The sequence below is a fragment of the Gossypium raimondii genome, chromosome 8, assembly GCF_025698545.1.
Source record: "Gossypium raimondii isolate GPD5lz chromosome 8, ASM2569854v1, whole genome shotgun sequence".
NCBI lineage: Eukaryota > Viridiplantae > Streptophyta > Magnoliopsida > Malvales > Malvaceae > Gossypium > Gossypium raimondii.
In genome coordinates this window covers 47,365,553-47,372,510 of record NC_068572.1, presented here as the reverse complement: position 1 = coordinate 47,372,510, position 6,958 = coordinate 47,365,553, and the positions used below count along the sequence as shown (strand labels likewise).

The 6,958-nt window shown below is 30.7% G+C and overlaps 2 long non-coding RNA genes across 2 annotated transcripts; one reads left to right on the top strand and one right to left on the bottom strand.

Moving 5' to 3' along the window:
• Positions 1-262: 262 nt before the first annotated feature.
• On the top strand, positions 263-3,848 carry LOC105791757 (uncharacterized). Its single transcript, XR_001133089.2, has 3 exons — positions 263-702; positions 2,664-2,995; positions 3,081-3,848. It is a non-coding gene; the product is annotated as an uncharacterized LOC105791757 (long non-coding RNA).
• LOC128043102 (uncharacterized) lies at positions 325-2,155 on the bottom strand. Its single transcript, XR_008198816.1, has 2 exons — positions 1,784-2,155; positions 325-1,397 (listed from the first exon to the last, which is right to left on the bottom strand). It is a non-coding gene; the product is annotated as an uncharacterized LOC128043102 (long non-coding RNA).
• Positions 3,849-6,958: the final 3,110 nt, after the last annotated feature.

The following is a 6,958-nucleotide window of genomic DNA, read 5'->3' as shown; positions in this document are numbered from 1 at the left end:
GCCTAGATATAAAAAAAGATAAATAGTGGATATAAAAATAAAAAATTTAAAGAAAAATGACAAATAATAGACAAATTAATAAAATAAATTAATCAAAGGACTATATTGAAATCAGAATGAAATTTGAGTGTTAATTTTTTTTTTAGTTTATATCTGTAAAAAACCCAGATTTCATCCTTTCACTCAATCCTTACATAAGCTTCTAAAAGAAGGTTAAAGTGGAGAAAAAAATCTCACAGAAGCTCTTTTTTATCAGTGTAAGACCCCATTCTCCTCTGTTTAAGTGATGAGCTTTTATATGGAAAAGCACTTTTCCATCAAAAGTAATAAAAAACACACTTCATTTAGTACCAAAATTTTAACTTATTGCAAGTACTTTTGAGCAGATGAAAAGTAGAAAAATTTAGCTTTTCCAGCTAAAAAGTGCTTTTGGGCTGTTCTTTTACATTTTTAGTCACACACATTTGAGAAAGAAATAAGGTTGGTTATTCTCTGTTGGTGTTGGTGTTCCCGACGGTTACTTTTTTTTCTCCAAATTTTGTTCTCTGTTGGTTCTCTGCTGGTGCTGGTGTTCCTCTGGCGCTGATTCTTTGTTCCACTGCTGGCGCTGGTTCTTTGTTCCTCTGTTGGTGTTGGTTCTTTGTTCCTCTTCTCCACTTCTCAAAAGCCTCTGGTTCTTTGTTCCTCTTCTCTCCACCACCGGTGAGTTTATCTTTTTTTTCGTTTGGGTAACTCCATTTTTTTTCACATTTCTTTTACTGCTGGTGATGTCTTGGAAAATTAGTACACCAAATTATCCGTTGATTTGCTTCCTTGATCTCTAGGTTTAATTCATAGGAGAAGTGAAGAAATGTATATACGACACAAAATAGATTTTTTTTTGTTTTAAAGGTCTGAAAATGGAGACATTTAAACTTAAAACTTATTAATAGGGGTACTGAAGCTTGAAGATGAGCTGTTAATGAGGGCAAACTGACAGGGTAGACAACATAAGAATTTTCCATCCAAATTCAGCAATGAAACCATCCATTGAAGGACTGAAGAAAAATATTTGACAACATTGTTCCATTACAGTATTCATCAAACTTGATATACTAAACAAAAATAGTGAAAATTCATGTGAAGGCTGGTCCTGATTTACTAGGAGTAGAGAGCAAACAAATTGGAATAGTAATTTCAATATAAAAACTATGCTTAAACTGAAAAGTGGCGATTGGCTAAAGATGTTACCTTTTTTTTATTTCCAAAGGGTTGAGTCAATCAAAGTTCCAACTCCCATAACAACCTCAAAACACATTATTCTTCATCCATGAACAAAGAAAAATACCAACAGATCACCTTTAACAAGCCGAAATTGATCTACTCACTTTTTTTGTTGCATTAGCTGATTTATGCTGCTGTTAATTTTGTGCCAATTAAAAGTTGAGGGCCACATTAGATAAAAAAAAGAGACCAAATTGAGAAAAATATAAACATTGAAGGAATAAAAGAGAGAAACCAATTAGAATGTTACGTTTTGATCCTCTGCAACAGATCAAAGTGCAGGGAAAAAGGAGTGTTAAACATAAAAAAAATCATACTAATTAACCCTTCCAGGAAAGGAAAAATCTATTTGGTAATAGAAGTAAAATTTCTATATGAAGATTTGACCTTTGGCATGTGAAAACTAAACTAAGAACTACCTATAGCTAAAATTACAAAGAAATTCAAAATAAGAAAGTTCATAAAATAAATCAGAAAATACCCACACCTTTGGACCAAAAAAAGAGTTAATTAAACCAACCTGTGCTTTAATGGGAACTCGACAGAACCTTCTCTCATTTAGACCTCTTTTCTCTAAAAAAAAACCACTCCTCAAAGCTTGAGGTTCTATTCTTTCTCAAACAAAACGCAGAGATTCTCCTGGAAAACAAAGGAACGCCACCTTCTTGATTCTTCTTCTGACTATAGTAAGTTGTAAATAGATTTGACTTCCCCAAAACTTCAGCCATGCTTAATATTTCTATATTTTTTTTCTAACAATAGGACCAGAAATTCAAATTCAAAATTAAAACTCTAAGCTTTATTCCCGAACGGAAATTAAAATACCGAATATGAAAATGAAGCGTTTTAAGCAAAAGTTGCTTCTTTTATCTTTCTTTTTCTTTGTTGAGTAACATTGTCGGTTCTGTTGGTTATTTTAATATTATACCTATATATTCTGCTATTATTATTAATTAATGGTGGGAGAGTTTATCAAAATGGAGTCACCCATAATATGTTTCAAAATTTTCTTAATACAAATTATGAACATATTGAAATCCAAAGGCACAAGTATAAACAAGAGGGGGAAAATTGTGGGTTTTTAACTTTATAATATTGTTTACCCACGGAAATAAAAGAGAAAAAAAAGTAATAAGGTTTTTGAGTATGGAAAAGGGCATGAATTTGTATGGTCTTGGTGGAAGATATTTAACCAGATTCCACATGGATCAATCTACTTTTATAATATTTTTTAAATAGTTAATTGATACAAAAATAGATGTACATACATATCTTTTATTGTTATTTGTTCATGCATATAGTTAAAATTTTGATACATATGTAAACAAATATACTTATGTGACATTTGATTTTCTTGATTGCTTTACTGGCTGAAACGAATCTGTTCGTATACACAATAGATGAGTACTTCGGTGGTTGAAGTTAGTGATGAAAAAGTGAAAGCAATGTAGGATAAGAGATTGACTGAAATATTTTGTGATATTTGTATTAAAGAGATATTGAAAGGCAATAGGCCTGGTACTCATTTCACAAAAGATGGATGGTTGAAAATAATGACCACCTTCAAGAAAGATACAGGCAAGGGTTTTTCACAAAGACAACTTAAAAATAGGTGGGATGCCCTAAAAAAAGAATGGAAAGCTTGGAAGAAACTTAATGGCGAAGATACGGGTGGAATCCTATAAAAAGAACTGTTGATACATTGGATGATTGGTGGGAGAGTAGGCTCCAGGTACATTAATAATTCTAAATATTTTTTATTTTTCCTTATTTATGAGGTTATTGATAATTACTGTTATTAAACTATCATTTTATAGGTAGGTTGTGCCTGAAGCTAAAAAAATTAGAACATCGGGCATTGATCCTGAATTCGAAGCGAAGTTGGACCAAATGTTCATGGGGATAGTTGCAACAGATGATAAAGCATGGACACCTTCTTCTGGTACACTCCGTAGTGATTTTTTTGAGGATGTTAACAACGAAATACCTGAAGAGAATGAAGAAGAAAATATGAGAAATGATGTTCACATTTCAAATGATGTTCACATCTCAAATGATGTTCAAATATATGGAAACGGTCAAACAAGAAAAAACCCTGAGATATCAAGTTCACATTTTAAAACTGGAAGAAAGAAATCTTCAAAGCAAATTGGAGGGGCTGCAAAATTGTCTAGTCAAATAGAAAATTATGCAGTGCAGCTGACAATATGAGTCAAGCCACATCTAGTTTGACTCCTGTTATGGATCCATATGGTATTCCACAAGCAGTCAAAATGCTTGACAGCATGTCGGAAGAAGTTCCAGAAGCTAGTCCGCTATACTTTTTCGCACTTAAATTACTGCTCAATAAGGACAAGCGAATTATGTTTTTATCAATTAATCCCAAGATTAGAGCTTTATGGCTTAAGACGGAAATGGAGGATAGTTGAAAATTTTCTAATCTTCTAGGGTTCAAAGATATCTATTATGTGACTAGCTGACAATGCTAAACTAGTTTTATCAATAGTTATTTATGTTTGGTTTTTGGATATTGAATTTATGTTCTACTTATTTATGTGTAATCTAGTTTTATTAATATTTGTTTATGTTTGGTCTTTAGATATTGAAGTTATGTTCTACTTATTTTTATTAAATTAGTTTTATCAATAGTTGTTTATATATAATTTTACAATGTAAATTTATTCACAGGTGATGAGTATATTTGACGATTACAGCGGTGATGAAAGTGATGATGAAGGGGAAAAAAAAGAGATTTTACAACGCATAGAATGTTTTAACTGATTATTTGTTGTTGCATCTTCTTCCGTGCAATTATATTACGAGAAGTATATATTGAGGCAACCATGCATGGATTCAATACAGTCAGGTGAGACATGGATCCGAGAGATCCTTGACGGTCATGAATCACGTTGAATGATTAATTTTAGGATGTCTAAAATGGTAATCACAAGTTTGTTGAGAGTTTTGGAGACAAGATACAACTTGCAAACTTCAAGAAACATATCTTCTAGTGAAATGTTGGGAATTTTTTTATACATCTTAGGCACCGATGCAAAATTTTCCCAATGTCGAGAAAGATTTCAAAGGTGTAGATTAACAATAAGTCGACACTTTGCAATTGTGCTTGAGAAAGTTTCAAGGATGGCCACTGATCTAATTGCACCTAAAGATCCTTTTTTTAGCTCAATACCCGAACAAATACGTAAAGATTCTAGATATATGCCGCATTTTAAGGTTAAAATTTAATTTTATATTATTATAGTTTGATATATTTGGTCAACTAAAAATATGCACGAGAGTAATATGATTATTTGTTCAGGATTGCATATGTGCAATTGATGGTACTCACATTGCGGCTATTCTTCCACCAAATGAACAAATTTCCTATATTGGAAGAAAAGGTATCCGACTCAAAATGTTATGGCAGTATGTGATTTTAATATGTGTTTCACATTTGTCATGGCTGGATGAGAAGGATCGGCACATGACACTAGAATATTTCTTGATGCAATTCGAGATCTAAAATACAAATTTCCTCACCCACCAAATGGTTAGATATTTTATTTATATGTGATTTTTTAAATAATAAAGTATAAGTTCTTTAATTGATAATTTTTATAAAAAAATCTTGAATTAATTGTTTGGTATATTATGATTTGTAGGAAAATATTATCTTGTTGATTCTGGATATCCTCAAATGAAAGGTTATCTTGGACCATATAGAGGTTAGCGATATCATTTACCTGACTTTCGTAGGGGTAGATCGATATATGGTAAAGAAGAGATATTCAATCATTCACATTCATCATTACGTAGTGTGATTGAACGAACTTTTGGTGTTTTGAAAAAAAAAGGGTCATTTTAAAGGATATGCCAAGTTATAGTTTTGAAAAGCAAACGATGATCGTTGTTGCTACAATGACGATACACAATTTTATCCGAAAACATGTCGGTCGAAATGATGCAGATTTTTTGGAATACGAAAATATTAATTGGGCATATGGAATATTATTGATTCAGAAAATGCACATGGTCGAGAAAATAATGATGATGACAACGACGATGATGATAGTGACGATGACGGTGAATCAAACAATTCTAGTGGTTTTGAAATGGAATTAACAAGAGATGCTATAGCTTCTAGTTTAATGAATTCACTTTAAATTGTAAACGCTATTGTAAAATTTTTAGCATTTATAATTGGTATATAAATATTATCCCTTTTTAAAACTTTAATCCAAATATATGTAATATTTTAATTTGTTAGGTTTATGTTTTCTATGTTATGTTAATATCTAATTTGAGTTATATATTCAAATACATTTTAAAATAAAATAATACAAATATGTTAAAAGCATTAATTAAAAATAAAAATAATTTTTATAATAATTCAATTGTGTCAATATCTAATTACAAATATTTAATTATTATAATTAAATATTTAAATATAGTTTATATATTATAATTAAATTTAATAAATAATTAATATTAATTACTTAGAAATATTTAAAATTAATATATATATATTAAAATATTAACAATACGTTATAATAAATTATTTTTATATTTTTGCTAAAATATCATAATATTAATTAATTTGAACATTATTTAAATACATATTTGTTACTTTATAATATAATGTTTAAAATGGACATTTTATTTTTGAAAATATTTTTAACAGTACTACTAAATACTCAAATTTTTTAAAAGTATTTCTTAAAAATACTTTTCCACAGTACTTTTTAAAATCACTTTTCAAGGCCTTATGAATGGAGGTATTAACAAGTTTCCATTAATAGGTACTTGCTGCATTGCTCACAAAGCACATTCATGGTAGCGGAAGGACAGAAGGCGGATGCAGGTCGGTCCGGAAGTTGCCGAATTGACAGGTTACAGTGAGACCAAGGCCATGCTGCAGGTCGGGCACAAAACACAGATTTCAGGATAAAAATCCCCTGCCCCTTATTTGTGCCCCTCCAATCATAATTTGACATGTGGGTTATATTAATATCTTATTAATTATAGAGTTGCCCTTAACAGTAGATTTCTGTTTGTCTACAAAATTGAAGAGCAAAAGAGATTTCTTTCTCTTGGCCAAAAATTTTATTTTCAGACTTTTTTATTTCTGGATTTCTTTGGTTGGTTTGACTCGTCATCTTGTCCCCAACCATCATGTTCAAGTTTTGGTATTTTTCTGTAAAATGATGCCTTTTGATGGAGAACTAATTGACCTGTTTTGGTATTGCTGATTTGATGTGTGATATTTATGAGCTTATTGATGTTATTATATCGAGCGGTTTGGATGAGGCGAGAAAGGTTTTTGATTTGATGGTTGTAACATCATCATCAATGGGTATTACAAAAAATTATCAAGTACTAAAACTCTAATGAAATCACTGAAAAGGGACTAGTTCCTCACACTGCTCTCGAATGTACAACTACTCTTTGAGGATTACCTGCTGTGCTCAAATTACAAATTCAACACTTTTGCTTCCCCAAACATAGTCAAATTGATTAGAGAACCAAAATACCACATCATCAACTGTGGACGATGAATGAAACCTAATAAATTTTGGCGAAGAAAAAGAAATTTACACACTCATCAAATCGTCCGACTGTTTTTTAGTTAATTCTAAAGGTTAACCACAACTCTATAGTTATGAAATATTAATATATACACTGATTGGAGGAAATA